Below are 15,400 nucleotides of genomic sequence, written 5' to 3'. Positions count from 1 at the left end.
TTAAACTTAGGGCTCGTTCCCACTGTTGCGACGCGATTTCGGCCGCATTCCGACGCTTGTAAAAACGCATGCGGATGCGTTTCCACATGCGTTTTTACCCGCGATTTCGCCTGCGATTTCGCATGGCAGGGTGCCATGCGAAATTAACCATGACACTGCCAGGGCTAAATAAAATTGAAAAAGGTGCGAAATCGCACGCGAAATCGCGGGTAAAAACGCATGTAACAAACGCATGCGTTTTTACTATTAAATACATTAGCGGCGATTCGCACGGATTCCCGACGCAGGCGAAATCGTTGGCTCTTTTGTGCGTTTTTTTCACGCTGAAAAAAACGCACCTCAACAACGCTACAGTGGAAACTGGCCCATCCACTTGTATTACATGTGCGGATCTGCATGCGTTGGACGCATGCAGATTCGCGATAGTGGAAACGAGCCCTTATAGTTTTCTGTACTGCCTAGTGTGCTCCCAGCCTGTTTATCGGGCAGTTCAGCCTCTTGGCTGCCAGCCACAAGCTCCATACTGTTGGGTAACACCACACGCTTCAGGTGCGACACGTGGTGGCCTTACCCAGCTGTAAAAAATATTTCATGTCACGTGTGACTACGCCAACAGCTATGCTCAGGTGCAACTCCTTGTCCACTGCTCCAATCCAAGCACTAGCAAGCGCCCGCCCGGTGACCGGGAGGAACTGATAGGCAGTGAATTCACTACCTTCAGCAGCCCATGGAAAAGAGATCTAAGGTAATTTTTTTCTGAGGTCTGAATCCCACTACAAAATACTATCGCTAATCGCAATCGCTAGCGTTTTGTATGAGCAGTTTGTAAGCGATTTCATAAGCATTTTAGAGAGCGATTTTAGAAAGTGTAATCAATTTGCCAGCGGTTGTGTAGCGATTAGCAATTAGCGTTTTAAAGTCTGATTGGTTCTTTCACTTATTTTTAATTTTGTTACAGTGTACATTAACTTTAAAACGCTAGCAAAATCGCTCCATGCAAGTTTTGATGAGCGATTACGCCAGTGATTATATACTTTACATTGAAGCGCAAACGCTAACAAAATGCTGCATGTCCTGCGTTTGCGATTTTGCTAATCGCAATCGCTTCTGTGGAATTTGCACCATCCACTTACATTGGCAGAGCGTTTAGGGAAATCACTAGCGATTTCTCATGCTCCCTAAACGTTCAAAAAAATCGCTCTAGTGGGTTCCAGCCCTCAGAGAATATTTTAGCAGTTTGCAGGTCAATACTGCATGAGAGCAATGTTTATTGGCTTGGATAGGACAGACCAGCTCGCATTGAATGGGTGGAGTCATCAGAAAGACCAGCCCAAAAGACCTTTAGGCCACTTACACACCAGGACGTTGCGTTTAGGGGACGTTATAGGGCACATAACGTGCCTCAAACGCAACGCCTGGTGCTCTCTGATGTGGACGTCAGAGTGAGCCGCGTTGTGCAGCTCACTCTGGCGTCTGTGATGTTGTGATGCGTACTCTTGGACGCATGCGGCATCACGTGGTCCCGCCCGGCCAATCGCCGCACAGAGCGGCCACTCCAGGAAGTAAACACTGCACGTCACACCGTGCAGTGAATATTAATTAGCCATGTGCCTGGCCGCTCTCCACTCCTCCCCAACACTACTGAGCATGTGTGCACAGTCTAACGCGGCTTAGCCGCGCATAACGCACAGCATGCAGCACTCTCAATGGATGTGCTGCATTACAATGTAACGCAACGTGGGCACTGTGAACAGCCCATTGATTTTTCATTACTGTGCGGTGGGGCTGCGTTACAGGCTGCACTAACGTGCGCCTGTAACGTCTCACTGTGAAAGCAGCCTTAATGAAAACTGGCAACCATTTTCAAGATATCAGTTTGCAGAGATTGGAGATATGCAGGCAGGGCAGCATCCGATTTATGATTACTAATACTGTGAGGCTAGGTTCACAGTGGTCAGTTGCATAACTTGTGCATTATGATGACTGTGAACTGCAATGGAGACTGGACATAGACTTTAATACAAAGCCTGTATGCAGCGAGTTAGAATAATATGACCCGTTACTGTGAACAGGCCAATAGGATTGTATGGGCAGCGAGTTGACATGCAGAATTATCCTGCAACGCAACTGACCACTGTGAACAGGACCTAATTGAATCCTGACTGCCTATTGCAATCTTATAGGCTGTGTTCACAGTGGGTGTTGCATTGTCTTCCCTGTAAAAGCAAGGATGCAATGCAACAGAACGAAAAAGTATGCTTCACTGTTGACCCAAATTACGCGGTCACTCACTTTGTGCGCTTGGATGCCGCTCACTGTTAATTTGCACCAGTCGTAGTGTGAATGTAGGTTGTGCATTGTGGTGCCGCTTTCCGCATTGCAATGCGTTTGTTACATCACACCACAATGCACCACTGTGAACGTAGCCTAAGGCCGGTTTCACACTGGAAACCGGCGACAATGGTGCGTTCGGATGATGGCATCGCAGCGCTAAAAATGTGAACCAGCCCTTAGGGCCCGTTTCCACTATTGCGAATTCGCATGCGTTTGCCGCATGCGAATTCGCATAGCCAACACAAGTGGATGGGACTGTTTCCACTTGTCAGGATTTCTGAGCGTTTTCGTCCGCGACAAAAATCCGCATGGCAGAGCCATCAGAATTCGCATACCGCTTTCCACTATGCGAGTGTATGCAAATTTTCATGCGAATTCAGACGCAGATTCGCATGGAATCAATGGAAAAGCACACAGGCACTGCCATGGTTTAATTCGCATACAGCGTCATTCATGCGAATTTGCATACAGATTCGCATGAACATTCGCATACACCCGCATGCGAAATTCGCATCCGCATGCAAATTTTTACCGCGGCGATTCGCACCCCACAAGTGGAAACGGGCCCTAAAAAGGAGTGGTAGTGTTGGTCTTACCTCTCCTAAAGAACAAGGCCAGTCTTACTAGAAAAAGGTTTTACGTCTTAAAGAAACTCTGTAACATCAAAAACCTCCCCTGGGGGGTACTCACCTCGGGTGGGGGAAGCCTCCGGATCCTAATGAGGCTTCCCACGCCGTCCTCTGTCCCACGGGGGTCTCGCTGCAGCCCTCCGAACAGCCGGCGACAGACCCGACTGTAGCTTCAATATTTACCTTTGCTGGCTCCAGCGTGGGCGCTGTGGCTGCTTTCGGCACGGAAATACCCGATCTCCGTCGGGTCCGCTCTACTGCGCAGGCGCCGGAAACTTGTGCCTGCGCAGTAGAGCAGACCCAGCGGCGATCAGGTATTTCCGCCTACTTCGGAGCCGACAGCCATCAGAGCGCCTGCACAGGAGCCGGGAAGGTAAATATTGACGTCACCGCTGCACGGAGGGCTGCAGCGAGACCCCTGAGGGATGGAGGACGGCGTGGGAAGCCTCATTAGGATCCGGAGGCTTCCCCCACCCGAGGTGAGTACCCCCCAGGGGACGTTTTGTCGTTACAGTTCCTCTTTAACAATAGATAGAGGCACTCATGCTCAATACAGTCAGACAGAAAGGTACTTTTTGATCTAATTTGACCCATACCCACCTACTTCCTGCTTGGGGGTATGCGGAAGTGCACCTAACCATATAGTAAAAATATGCTTCCACGCATGCGCACCGCGACGTCGCGTGTGTAATTTTTAAAAAATCCCGTTTGGCCCTAATTACTACCAATGATTTCACTGAGGCAGGGGTCACACTTGAGGGGATCATGACAGAATTTCATAGTACCACGCTTATTATCTGATTTTCTTGCATTTCTGTTGACTTCAATCCAAATGCAAATTCAGGAAAAATGCAACATGCACTTCATTTGCATTTGGGCAAGTCTCATTACATCAATGGGAACAAGGTACTGTGTGACTATTGATAATAATGATGACCTGTGATACGTGAAGCTAGACCAAATTGTGTGCAATTTGGTCTGCGCAAAACATGCAGTATATTTGCCACTAAAGCTTGCTATACACTTACAAATTGCCACCGATGTGGCAAAACAATCACTCTCCGATTGGAATCTGATTAGAGAGGGATCTATTCCTATCATGTATAGCAATAGCACATCAATATTTGATACATTTCGGCAGGAAATATATTAATGATCAATCAAGTTGCAGCATTGCTAAATGCAATCCAACAATGTGACCATTTCTACTGCCCCACTTCCAATCAGCATTTTCCATTCCATTATTTCTAATCAATTTTCGGTCAAAATTGATCAACTAGGCATGCTGGGGCAATAGACTGCTGGCAGAGCTTACATTGATTACCATGATGGCCTGTGATAAGTGAAACTCTGACTGAGGCCCAGTGCACACCAAAACCGCTGGCGGTTTTTGGTGCGGATTTCAGAGATTTGGCCCAGTGCACACCGAGCGGATTTGGATGCGATCCGCCAGCTGCATCCGCTTGTAAATCCGCTTGGCTATTGTATTTCAATGGGCTGGTGCACACCGGCGGTTTGAGGTTTTTAATGAACTGCAAACGTGCAGCAGGAGGCACATTGGCAGTTTGCTACAAACCTCAAACCGCCGGTGTGCACCAGCCCATTGAAATACAATAGCCAAGCGAATTTATAGGCGGATGCGGCCGGCGGATCGCATCCAAATCCACTCGGTGTGCACTGGGCCTGACTGCATGTGCTGCAGGCTGTAGGGAGAGATCCCGGGAGTGTGGTCCTATTCAACTCTAGTTACCATCATCGCTATGCCTGTCAGTAGCCTCCCTCTCCACTAGGGATCATCAATGAGATACAAATATTTCCACAAGTTCATGCAGAATTATGTAGATTTGAATGTGAATGTATACATCTTGAAAATGGACAAATCGGTTTAAACCTTGGTGGGACTTGATTGGTCCATTTTCAAGCTGCATACATTTGCATACGAATTTACATGATCCTGCATGAACTCAGAAATATTTATGTCTCATTGATCATCTCTACTCTCCACCCCCACAATGCTAGAGGAAAAGATAATCCTCCACACGTGTTTTGACCTAGTGGAGGGCTAGTAGAGGGGCTGGGGTTCCACCCCTCTTCCTCAGACCCCTTATACATTTGCTAGTAGTGTGAGCTACATTGGTAAAATGTCATTATTGTTTAGGTTGATTGAGGCTGGGTGCACACATAACAGAGCATGATAGGTCCCATTTTCTGTTATGTAGTTTTTTTTTTTTTTCTTTTATCTTGTGTGTTTTCATTGCATTTTTATTGCGGTTGCGTTAGAGTTTTTTTTCCTCAGATGCGTTTTTCAAGCGTTTTGCGTGTGTTTTTATGCATTTGCGTTTCGCATATACAAAACACATATGCATTTTGTAATCGTTTTTCATGCGTTTTATGCTAATCACTAGTAAGACAACAGGAAGCGGAAATACATCACAAAACAATTTTTATAAAACGCATATAAAAACACATGGAAAGTGCATGAAAAATGCATACCATTAATAAATAATAATAATACCATTGCGTTCCCATTGACTTTCATTATGTGTGATTTTGATGCATTTTTGAATATTATGCAACAAAATCTGTGTTTTTTTAAAAACGCATGTTTTAAAACGCATATGCTTTTTTTTTATATGCGTTTTTTCCTGCGGCCCATAGACTTCCATTACCAGTGTTTTCCGCACTGCTAGTGTTTCTGCTAGGTGTGTTCCTAGCTTTAGGCTTTTAGGGTTTTTTTTTGGGGGGGGGAGGAGGCACCCCATTTTGATTCACCACTTGTTATAATCTCTTCAGCTTTCCTGCAGGTGGTGTCCTCTCCATGTCAACTGCAGTCCTTGGCATACTGACTTTATCCAGTGTCCTTCCACTCTAAAGTGTACCTGTAGGGAAAGAAATAGAAAGTGCCCCTACTGGGTACTCACAGCCAGGGGTGCTCGGATACCACTTTTTAAAATCCGAATTGATCAGGATACCCAGATATCCAAATCTCAACGTTCAGATATCCGCGTTCATACGGATATCCGAACGCATTATCCGGGCTATCCGTGCGGATTCGGATATCCGGATAGAAAAACCGGAAGTGCCCTTTAAATTGCTTTAAAAACGTTTTTAAGGGTAAATGAGGCATGTAGCACTAATTGATCATATGGGGACTTAAAATCCCCCCCCCCCCCCCCCCCCCCCAAAAAAAAATGGCTGTCAATTAACATTAGGCCTAGGTTCCAGACAGCGGTCGTGCAGCCCACATTGGGCTTGATTCACAACGCTGTGCTAACTGTTTAGCACACCCATGCTAAACAGTTAGCACGGCTTTGTGAATCAAGCCCATTGTGTCCAAAGTCCAACCGCACAACTGGGACATGACAGTTTTCAGCCAAGACACCTCCAAAAAATTACGCAGCAATTGTGTTAAATATAGGTGGCATCAGTGGCCCGTAGCACACTGGTCTGGCGGTGGGAGCTGCACAAGCAGGGCAATGCAGCAGCAGCAGCAGGTGTCATGTGTGCCAGGAGCATGCCAGACGTGGCACATGGCAATTGGCACTTAGCACGTGGCACTTGTCACGTGGCACTTGCCAAGTGTCACGTGGCACTTGCCAAGTGACACGTGGCAAGTGCCATGTGATACATGGCATGTGACGTGATACATGGCATGTGACACGTGGCAAGTGCCATGTGCCAAGTGCCACGTGCCAAGTGCCGAGTGACAGTCAGACAGCAGAGGAGAAGACACTAGTGCACACTAACTGTCACACTGGCACTGCTCACAGCACAGCAGTTCTGTAGAAAGCTAACACAGTAGTACTACTACTCTAACAACTACTAGCACACTGACTGCAGTACCACAGTACTAACTACACAATAACACAGTAAACCTCCTATCCCCTAATCCCTAACCTAACCTATACCTAAGACTAATAGCTGGCCAGTAGGCAGCAGCTGGCCTGGTCTGTGCACAGAACACACACAGACACATAACAGCTGCCTGCAGCACACACTGACTGTCATACAATGACATCAATCAAGCTAATTAACGTTTTAACAATAGTGTAGTGATAGTGAAGGGGTTAATCACTGAACAGCTTATCACTGTGTACAGCCCTTGGCCCAGCAGCACTGGAGCACATACTCTAAAGCCTAGTGCACACCAGAGCGGTTCTGCTGCGGTTTGCCATCCGCTTGGTAATGTATTTCAATGGGCTGGTGCACACCAGAGCGGGAGGCGTTTTGCAGAAACGCATACTCCCGGGCTGCTGCAGATTTTGGATTGCGGATGCGTTTCTGCCTCAATGTTAAGTATAGGAAAAACGCAAACCGCTCTGAAAAATGGCACTTCAGAGCGGTTTGCCAGGCGTTTTTTGTTACAGTAGCTGTTCAGTAACAGCTTTACTGTAACAATACATGAAATCTACTACACCAAAAACGCTTCACAAAACCGCAAAATGCTAGCTGAAACGCTACAGAAGAAGAAGAAAAAGCGTTTCAAAATCTGCTAGCCTTTTGCGGATCTGCTAGCGGTTTTTGGTGTGCACCAGGTGTCACTGTCACACTATGACATCAATCAAGCTGATTAAAGATTTAACAATGGTGTAGTGATAGTAGTGAAGGGGTTAATCACTGAACAGCTTGAGGGTACTTTTCCACTTGTGTGTTGCGATACCATCGCGGAAAACGTGTCAACGAATCCGCATGCGGGTGCAGATTCGTTTGCGTTTCCATGCGGATATTCACGAGGAATCGCTCACGGTTTGCGCTATACGATTTTAACCATGTCAATGCCGGTAAGCATTGACATAGGTTTTCACACGGAAACGCCGGGAAAACCGCAAGACTAAAATGCTTGCGGTTTTCCTATTACATTACATTTCCAGCGATTCGCGTGCGTGTGTGCGGCATGCGAATTCTGACGGCTCTGCTGTGCAGATTATTTCCTGCACAGCAGACCGCACAGAATTCCTGACAAGTGGAAACAGGTCCATCCACTTGTATTGGTTATGCAAATTTGCATGCGGACAACGCATGCGAATTCGCGTTAGTGGAAACATACCCTTAGGTTTATAACTGTGTACAGCCCTTGTACTAGAGCATGTCTCTCAGTGAGCATACAGCAAACTAAAACAATATGTCTCATCATGGCAGCCCTCGTTATTATACAGGGGGGCTGGCCAGTGTTCCTTTCCGTGATTGGGTGCCAGGGTTTAGGCTGGGAGCCCTCTGATTGGCTCAATGAGGTCAGGTGGGGCTGGCCAGGGTTCCCCTCTGTGATTGGTTGCTAGGACTTCTGCTGGGAGCCCTCTGATTGGCTCCAGGACGTCATCTCCTTAGTTACAGTATTTCAGATCCGGATATCCGCGGATATCCGGGTTATGCAGCCAAATATCCGCAGATAGCCAAAGAAATCCGGAATCCGATCCGAATAGCGTAAAAATGTTCATATATCCGGGTTACCCGGATATCTGGAATCCGGATGAGCACTACTGCTCACAGCAGGAGAGGGAAGCCTCTAGATCCCAGAGAGGCTTCTTCTGTCCTCCTCCATCAGCCTGTTCCAGCACTGATACCCCAAAAAATGGGCTGTCAACAGCTTACGCATGCGCAGTAGCACGGGCCCACTCGGATTCCAGCTGAAAAAGCCAAGCTTGATTGGGCCCGTGCTACTGCGCATGCACGAGTCCGCACCTGCACAGTAGCACAGACCCGATTAAGCTTGGCTTTTTCCTCTGGAGCCCGAGCAGAATACCTATAAGAATGGTGCCCACTAAATATAGCTCCGGAGACTGCCGCTGGCAGAATATCAGTAAAATTATGAATATTCTACTACTTAAATCCTATAGTAAAACATCCAATATTTTACTACGACCTAACCCTATTCTCACACAGAACCCTCCTTCTACCTATGCGTAATGTTAAGACCCCCCCCCCTCTCCCCCCCTGGTGCTGCCTAACCTTAACCACCCCCCATGCCTAATCTTAACCAATCCCCCTGGTGCTAACTTTAATCACCAAACCCCTTCCCCGTGCCTGGGCCTAGACTTAACCACCCCATGCCTAACCTTAATGCACCCATGCTTAACCTTAACCCTCATAGTGCCTAAACTTAGCCCCTAACACCCCATACTCCAATACTAAATCCATCCCACCTATATCATTTTATATATTATGGTGGCAGCAAAAGTAAAAGCTGCAATTAGTGGCAATATTCAATATTTATTCATTGCTGCTAATTGCGTCTTTTGCTATTGCCACCTATGGCGGTGCCACTTTTTCCAGCAGTCCTCTTGCGCCACTTTAAAGAACCACTATCACGGAAAATTTAAAAATGTAAAATACATGTAAACACATACAAATAAGCAGTGTTTCACCCCGATTAAAATGAGCCCTAAATTACTTTTCTCCCATCTTGGTGTCACTTACAGTAGGTAGTAACAATCTGACGGAACCAACAGGTTTTGGTCTAGTCCATCTCTTCATGGGGTATTCTCAGCATGGCCTTTATAACTTTCAAAGACACTCCTTAAAAATAATTTACATAAAGATGCTGGCCAGCCTCCCTGCTCGCTGCACACTTTTTTAGCAGTTAGACGGAGCAACTGCCATTCACTAAGTGCTTTTAAAAATAAAGAAAACCCTAAGAACCCCCCACTAGGAGATGGGCTAGTCCAAAACCTGTTAGTTCTGCCAGATTTCTCCTACCCACTGTAAGTGACAGCAGCATAGGATAAATGTAATTAAGGGCTCATTTTACTCTGAAAGAAATGTACTTCTTATTTGTATGTGTTTACACGTATTTTACATTTTACAATGTTCACGATAATGGTCCTTTAAGCACCTGAGGAACACATGTTTATACCCCCCCCCCCCCCTGGTGACCAGGCCATTGTTTACATTTCCACACTTTACAACTTTAATGGTTTATTACTCAGTCATACAACTTAGCACCTAAATGAATTTTACCTCCTTTTCTTCCCACTAATAGAGCTTTCTTTGGGTGGTCTCTGATTGCTGCTGCGATCTTTACAGCCATTAGGAGGGACAGTTAAGTGACAGGGCTGGCTGTCCTCTGTACAGCGATGCGCTAGATTGCAGCACTGTACACATATTTATTAGCTGTTTATGTCTTTAAGTCAGCTTATCAGCTCCGATTGTGACTGACAGGCTGAAGACGAAGCTCCGCTTTGTTTACAGCCAGGAATGCGTGCTCGAGCGAGCGCTCATTCCCTGCAAATCTCGTTCCTGGGAAGATCATGCCACCTGGCGTGAGCAAAGAACGAGTAAGCCACTCTGCCACTTGCAATCCTGCGTTAGGCGGTCGCAGAGTGGTTAAAGTGATCCGGGAACTCAATTTGCACTTCTTTGCAGCCATGGCGACAATACTCTTCTGAGTACAAACTGCTTAGAAACTCACACCTGTTTGGAATTAGAAATTGATTGGCTCATACAATTCCTTTTAAACAGTGCACCTTGCCTGTCTGTTTGCTGATCCATTCCTTCCAACACATTCCCTACATTACATTCAGCATATTGCTCCACCCCCTACTATCATCTGTGAAGATGTGCTGAATATGGAGTAACCCAAAAAAATGGCCACTAAAATAATGACACATCATCATTCTAATTGCCTAATTATGCTTCTGTAATGTTTTAATTTCTGTTACTTCACCCCATTACATCCTGTTGTTTATTTACCATGCCTTTCTCATCAAATGTACAGCCATGCATCAGCCACATGCCAGAGTGTCACAGTAGCCAGTGTGGCAAGATGATTGGTTGTGTCCCTGATGACATCAAAATGGGCCCTGATGACATCACAATAGTCAGAAAAGCATAAATAGGATGCTCTGGAGTCTCTTGAAGCAGATGATGTTAGACCTCTGGGGGCTCCTGGACTGTGTTAGGTGTGCAAGGTGTCTTGCAAGGCGGCTATGGTAACAAAAAGTGCAGTTAGTTAATTATGGTATATTTTTTTCTTTGGATGGCTACCTTAGCTTAATATAATAGGTTATATTTGTTGGTTGCATGGTTAGGTTAGTTATTTGTAGTAGATTGTTTTTTGTTGGTTGGATAAAAAATTATAGCTAGCTTCCGACTGACATTTATGCTCCATCTCTCCTTCTATTAACGCATTTCTGATACAGTTTATTTGTTTGGCTGGAACTACTATTATTTGCTTAGTGTAGGTAGCCCATTCTTCCTCATCTTACAATGGGGATCATTAAAATGAACCAGCCTGTTAGAGAGAATGAGCAAAGAAAACCTGTTGCTGAACTCTGGGGCCTCTAAGGCAAGTAGAAGAGTTCATGTTGTCTTTGTCTTCCACTCTTAGGTGGTCATGTGGTCCTCTTCGCTGCTTGTCCCGTCTGTGCATTCGTTCAACTGTAAAGTGGGAAATGAGGGGGATACCGCTTTACGGAGGACAGATGAGCAGTACCCCGGTCAAACTGAGTGAAAGCAAGGGGAGTCAAGACTAGCTTGTTCTTCTCTGTGTGGACACCCAGGGAGCAGGAGGAAACCAAAGTAATTTATGACCACTCCTTTTGTTTATATATTTCTGATATAAACAGCTTGTGTGGAAGTTGTTGTTGTTGTTAGTGTGAGTAGTCTATTCTTCCTCAACTTACACTGAGGATTTACATGAGCTAGACTGCCGCTGAACTCCAGGGGCCCCTAGGGCACTTACAGAATTTTAGGTTGTCCTTGTCGCATAGTCTTAGGTGGTCATACGGTCCTCTTCGCTGCTCATCAGGTCTGTGCATTCGTACAACTGAAAAGTGGGGAATGAGGGGGCTACCGCTTTACGGAGGACGGATGAGCAGTACCCAAAAAAACAGGAGGAAACCAAAGTAATATATGACCACCCTTTAAAACACACAGACACTGACTGAAATACACTGACAGCTTTTACCCCAGACTAACTTACCTCAACTGACTCATACTGACTGATACCCAGTCCCAGACATACACACTGTGACAGACACACACTCACTTTAGAATGACATACCCAGACCAACACCTCATCCCATGGACTGTAGCATAGTGCCAACCACAGAGATGAGATTAGGATAAGATTAGACCTACCCACACACACACCGAACACTTGAACAGGGCATATTGGTGAGCAGCACCACTTAGGAGCAGGAGATGTAGGATTAGATTAGATGTTACATATCACACATGCACCCCAACACTAGAATAGCTTTCAGGGTGACTAGCGCCAATTAGAGTAGGTCAGCATAGTGTAGTGTAGGCCCCGCCCAAAGAGAGTCTACCTTGTCGCTGGTGGGCGGGCTTACAATCCTGTTGGCGAAATGTGTCATTTTTGCCAACTGGATTAACCAAAAGACTCTTACTTAACCATTTATGCCTCCAGGACGTAGTACCTACATCCAGGAGGCCACGTGCGCGGCCGCGCGCTCCCACGGCCGATCGCGCGCATGCACGCGGGCGACCGGCCCGCGGTTCGTTAGCCAGTCAATCAATCAGTGAATCGGGCTATGGTGCCCGATCACTGATTCCTCTCCCCCGCAGAAAAAGCGACAGCTTCTCTCGAAAGCTTCGCTTTATCTGGCTTCAAGCGTCCCTTTAAGCGTATGTTACGCTTAGAGTGACGTCATGTAAACAAACTCATGGCTGCCATCTTGTGGCCAAAAAGTAAAACTACAACTAAATGTAAAAAAATAAATAAAAATGCACATATATTTACCCCAAACAAATACTATTTACATCCCACCCTCCCAAAAATACCCAAATAAAATGTTTAATATATATAAAAAAAAAAACCATTACAATTAAAAAAAACAAAACATGTAAATATTTACCTAAGGGTCTAAACTTTTTAAATATCAATGTAAAGATGAAATAGTTCTATTTTTTTTTTACTTTTAAACTTGTAAATAGTGATGGATGCAAAACGGAAAAAATGCACCTTTATTTCCAAATAAAATATTGTCGCCATTCATTGTGATAGGGACATAATTTAAATGGTGTAATAACCGGGACAGATGGGCAAATACAATACGTGAGTTTTAATTATGAAGGCATGTATTATTTTCAAACTATAATGGCTGAAAACTGAGAAATAATGATTTTTTTCCATTTTTTTATTATTCTTCCTGTTAAAATGCATTTACAGTAAAGTGGCTCTTAGCAAAATGTATCACCCAAAGAAAGCCTAATTGGTGGTGGAAAAAACAAACTATAGATCAATTCATTGTGATAAGTAGTGATAAAGTTATAGGCTAATGAATGGGAGGTGAACATTGCTCGGATGCATAAAGTGAAAACGACTGAAGGCTGAACTGGGTAAAAAAAAAAATGCGTGATCAGTTCTGTGGCCCAAGTCATCAATTTTAATGTGTTTTTTTATTTCTTCCTGTCCCGAGGTACATCACTCAGTCCACAAAAGTAAAGAAGACCCCAGGAAGCAGTTTTTACTTTCACTTAAGGATTTTAAAAATGATTTCTTTGTGGTTCTTAAAGAACCACTATCACGGAAAATTTAAAAATGTAAAATACATGTAAACTAGGGATGGGACGAATCCACAATTTCTTCGAATCCGAATCCGGATCCGAATCTAAAAAGGTTCTCGAATATCTCGAACCTTTCGAATCCCGAATCTAACGAATCCTGCACATAAGAATTGTGCGATCCATGGAATAGTTGCCCGCACTATAGGTAGCTAGGTAAAGGTGTCTTCAGTAAAGCTAGCAAGGTATAGGGGCCTTCACTATAGGTTGCAAGGTATAGTGGCCTTCAGTATAGGCAGCAGGGTATAGTGGCCTTCAGTATAGGCAGCAGGGTATAGGGGTCTTCAGTATAGGCAGCAGGGTATAGGGGTCTTCAGTATAGGCAGCAGGGTATAGGGGGCTTCAGTATAGGTAGCAGGGTATAGGGGCCTTCAGTATAGGCAGCAGGGTATAGGGGCCTTCAGTATAGGTAGCAGAGTATAGGGGGCTTCAGTATAGGTAGCAGCAGGGTATAGGGGCCTTCAGTATAGGTAGCAGAGTATAGGAGGCTTCAGTATAGGTAGGAGGGTATAGGGGGCTTCAGTATAGGTAGCAGGGTATAGGGGCCTTCAGTATAGGCAGCAGGGTATAGGGGCCTTCAGTATAGGTAGCAGAGTATAGGGGGCTTCAGTATAGGTAGCAGGGTATAGGGGCCTTCAGTATAGGCAGCAGGGTATAGGGGCCTTCAGTATAGGTAGCAGAGTATAGGGGGCTTCAGTATAGGTAGCAGGGTATAGGGGCCTTCAGTATAGGCAGCAGGGTATAGGGGCCTTCAGTATAGGTAGCAGAGTATAGGGGGCTTCAGTATAGGTAGCAGGGTATAGGGGCCTTCAGTATAGGTAGCAGGGCTTAGGGGCCTTCAGTATAGGTAGCAGGCTATGGGGGTGCTTCAGTATAGATAACAGGCTATGGGGGGCTTCAGTATAGGTAGCAGGCTATGGGGGTGCTTCAGTATAGGTAACAGGCTATGGGGGGCTTCAGTATAGGTAGCAGGCTATGGGGGGCTTCAGTATAGTTAGCAGGCTATGGGGGTGCTTCAGTATAGGTAACAGGCTATGGGGGGCTTCAGTATAGGTAGCAGGCTATGGGGGGGCTTCAGTATAGGTAGCAGGCTATGGGGGGGGCTTCAGTATAGGTAGCAGGCTATGGGGGGCTTCAGTATAGGTAGCAGGCTATGGGGGGCTTCAGTATAGGTAGCAGGCTATGGGGGGCTTCAGTATGGGGGGCTTCAGCATAGTTAGCAGGCTATGGGGGGCTTTAGTATAGGTAGCAGGCTATGGGGGGCTTCAGTATGGGGGGCTTCAGTATAGTTAGCAGGCTATGGGGGCTTTAGTATAGGTAACAGGCTATGGGGGGCTTCAGTATAGTTAGCAGGCTATGGGGGCTTTAGTATAGGTAACAGGCTATGGGGGCTTCAGTATAGGTAGCAGGCTATGGGGGGCTTCAGTATAGGTAGCAGGCTATGGGGGGCTTCAGTATGGGAGGCTTCAGCATAGTTAGCAGGCTATGGGGGGCTTTAGTATAGGTAGCAGGCTATGGGGGGCTTCAGTATAGATAGCAGGCTATGGGGGCTTTAGTATAGGTAGCAGGCTATGGGGGCTTTAGTATAGGTAGCAGGCTATGGGGGGCTTCAGTATAGATAGCAGGCTATGGGGGGGGCTTCGTATGGGGGCTTCAGTATAGATAGCAGGCTATGGGGGCTTCTTATGGGTGGCACATATCCTCCTCCCTCCCCCCTCAGCCTCCTCCCTCCCCCCGCAGCCTCCTCCACTTGTCCCCCTGCATACATAAGGAGAAGCAGCCTCTCACCTCCAGCATCAGCGTGGAGCCCGGAGCGGCAGCCTTCTCCCTTCACTTCCTAGTTCCCCCTTGTGGCCACCGGACCGGCTCTTACTGATGACGCGTAGTAAGAGCCGGTCACTAGGGGGAATAAG

General features: G+C 46.1%; 1 protein-coding gene across 1 annotated transcript in view; it reads left to right on the top strand.

Annotated features, from left to right (window-relative positions):
* Positions 1-15,400, top strand: part of LOC137532655 (secreted protein C-like) — a 489,020-nt gene that overhangs the window by 187,337 nt on the left and 286,283 nt on the right. The window lies entirely within an intron of this gene.

This window comes from Hyperolius riggenbachi, chromosome 9 (genome assembly GCF_040937935.1).
Source record: "Hyperolius riggenbachi isolate aHypRig1 chromosome 9, aHypRig1.pri, whole genome shotgun sequence".
NCBI classification, from domain to species: Eukaryota; Metazoa; Chordata; class Amphibia; order Anura; family Hyperoliidae; genus Hyperolius; species Hyperolius riggenbachi.
Note: the sequence above shows the minus strand (reverse complement) of the source record. Positions and strands in the feature narration are given on the sequence as shown.